Here is a 3,399-nt window from a genome sequence, read left to right on the forward strand (position 1 = left end):
GGTTTTTTTGCAGCAACACAATAATGGGGTTTACTCCTCTTGAATTATTACTTGTGAGGTGCTGGTTATCCAGCTCCTTAAGTCCAATGCCCCACTCCCAAATGTGCTTTTTGGGCTTCAGATCACCAGTTTCCCAACAGTTTCAGAGATGCTCTTTCAAGATAGTCACAGAGGAAGCCCTGTGGTGTCATGGTCAGAGGGTCAGAGTAAAACCAGGGCCCTTGCTGTCAACTCTCCACCATGTCATTAAATCTGCTGGGCGATTTAGGGTTGTTCACTCTTTCTCAGCCTGGCCCACCTCACAGGGCTGTTATGAGGACAAAATGTGGAAGGATAGGTAACCTTGCACATTTGTGTGTCCTAGAATGAAAATAAAAACGAGTTGTGTTTGTAGTGGTTATCCAGCTCCTTAAGTCCAATGCCCCACTCCCAAATGTGCTTTTTGGGCTTCAGATCACCAGTTTCCCAACAGTTTCAGAGATGCTCTTTCAAGATAGTCACAGAGGAAGCCCTGTGGTGTCATGGTCAGAGGGTCAGAGTAAAACCAGGGCCCTTGCTGTCAATTCTCCACCATGTTGTTAAATTTGCTGGGCGATTTAGGGTTGTTCACTCTTCCTCAGCCTGGCCCACCTCACAGGGCTGTTATGAGGACAAAATGTGGAAGGAGAGGGAACCTTGCACATTGTCCTGAGTTTCTTAAAGAATGACTGGCTAAAAATTAACGTGGGTCCTTTCCCTCACTCCCCACCCCCGTTGGGGTCTAAGATTCCACAGAGGTAGCTGTGTTAGTCTGTAGCGGCAAAAATAAACAGAAGTGTAGTGGTGTAGAGTAAAAGATTTTTATAACCTTTTGTCCTTTTGTCCATAAAAACTTCTTATTAGTCTCGAAGGGTTGTGCACTGGAGTCGTGTGTATGTTTCCATCCTGGTCTAAATGTATTTTGTAGCATTTCTGTATGTGTAAACTCTAGCAGCTGCTTTTGTGACATACGAAGGATTTTATTGCTTGCTCTGTTGTTTTAGGACATTTTATGTAGGCAGCATGTCAAGTGCCATGGCTGAAAGGTAAATAAAGTTACTTGGCTTGAGGGCTGTGACTGACTTCCCTTCTCCTAAGAAAAGCCACACATAGTTGCCTTTTGGTATTCACTATGGTTTGTGGTCTGTACAGTTCAGTTCCTCTTTGAGGGATTTTTAAAAATGAATTGCCTCAGCAGGTTCTCATTTTTTCAAGAATTTCTTCAGCTGAATAGCCTCCCTTCCCCCAACTCCTTTCTGCTTTTCTCAAACTTGCCCACTTTGGTGATGGGAACCTGCTGAGATAAGGACAAAGAAGAGAATAGGGGGAAAAGACAACCTAAACCTAGAATTTAGAACCTAAAAAGGTTAGTCAAGAATAGAAGAGGGCCAACTCTAAAAATCTAATTCATGAAAAAAATCTCTCCAAGGGGAACTGAACTGTTCGGACCGCAAACCATAGTGAATATATATTTTTAAAAAACAACACTACCACAGTGTGGAGGGCTGTAGCTTAGTAGTAGAGCATATGCATTGTAAGTAGGTAGGTTAGGCTAAATGGACCATTGGACTAGGTACAAAGCAGTTTCATCATTACTGCCAGTTTTCACTCAAGTATTTATACTCCACCTTCTCCATGAAAACATGCTCAAGACAGTTTACAATATTCAATTAAAACAATAACACCATATAAACACCATAACAAAAGTGCCAGCAGTGAGGGGAAAAGAAAACTGATCCGAGTACACCAATTAACAGCTTTGATGAAAACATATGATACATAAATCTTATAATTTCCCAGTTGCCCTCCTTATTACCATCCCCATTCCACATGGCTTTTGTCCATGAAAATTCCATGATCCCCAGAATAGCCGTTTGGGGAGGTTGAAGGGGACCCCTCTGTCCTTTTTCATAAACGGAGAAGCTGGTTGAATTGAACCCTAAGTATCAGGCCATAAAGGAAACAACCACAAAATCATCAACACAGCACAGCTGAAAACCATGCATAAGTTGTCTGGGACAAAAAAAAAAGACTGAGATTTTAGAGTGTCAGATTAAGATCTGGGAGACACAAGTTTGAATCCCCGTGTTTCCATGAAAGTTTGCTGGGTGACTGTGGGCCAGGTGCACACACTCAGCCTAACCTACCTTGAAGGGTTGTGGTTAGGATAAAATGGAGGTGCCGAGAATGACGTAAGCTGCTTTGGATCCCCCTGGGGCAGAACGTCAGGGTATAAATGAACTAGATAACTAAATAAATGTCATAGTGATGGATTACGGAGACAAAGGCTTGAGAAAATTGTAATAATCACTCGACTCCTACAAGCTTGCAAAATGAAGCACTGGGTGAGTTTCTGTGAGAACAGAGTATTGGCACCACAATGGAGAAGGCTCTGCTTCTGGCACCCACTCAGCTTGCTTTTGACAGTAGAGGCAGAGGGACTGTCAAAGGCACAGATATTCAGTGATCAGTTTTTAGGTGTAGGAGCAGAAGATGAGGAGGCTGAAGTTGGTTCCTTATTCACAGTTCCTTATTCATTCCTTATTTGTGACTTATTCGTGAATTCATCCAGAAATACTGAGGAGAGTTGGAAAGGTCTGGACCACCACATATCATATACCCCCAGGTTTACAGGACTCTCCCGTATATATCCTGTTTCCTGGTCCAAAGCGCAGTTCTTGTGTCAGCTGGCTCCAAATTGTGGTGCCCCTAGGACAATCAGATAGGCAGACCCTGGGGCTGGGCTGCACGCACCCAAAATCTTTGGACCACCCCAAATGACACATCCCCCGCTCTGGAGACTGTCCCCTGTAAGGAGACATACAGTACTGCCTGGTCCAAACACTGGTTGAGGCACTAGAAACTTCTATTGGGAGTGCCTCCAACAGGCCTCTATTTCTAAGGAGATTTGAATAAAGAACTGGTTGCCATTTACAACCCAAAATAAGGTTTAGACCACCACATTTCATACACCCTCATGGTCAGGAGACTCTCCCCTTTAAGGGGACATATGCCGTGTCCTGGTCCAAAGCACGGTTCTTGTGCCAGCTGCTCCGAAGTGCGGTGCCCCCAGGACAATCACACAGGCAGACACTGGGGCCGGGCTGCCCCCCCAAACAATTTTTGGACCACCCCAAATGATATATTCCCACGATCTGGAGACTATCCCCTCCAAAATGACATACAGTGATGCCTGGTCCAAACAGGAGGCTGAAGTTGGTTCCTTATTTGCTGTTCCTTATTCATTCCTTATTCGTGACTTATTCAGTCCAGACCTTATTTTGGGGTTCAGACGTTTCCAACTGTCCTCAGCAAAACGAGGTTGCCTTTGACCTCCATTTGTGGCCATCAGTCTTAGACTGAATAAATTTATCTTTCCCT

This window comes from Gekko japonicus, unplaced genomic scaffold (assembly GCF_001447785.1).
Source record: "Gekko japonicus isolate JY-2015 unplaced genomic scaffold, Gekko_japonicus_V1.1 scaffold1445, whole genome shotgun sequence".
Classification (NCBI taxonomy): domain Eukaryota; kingdom Metazoa; phylum Chordata; class Lepidosauria; order Squamata; family Gekkonidae; genus Gekko; species Gekko japonicus.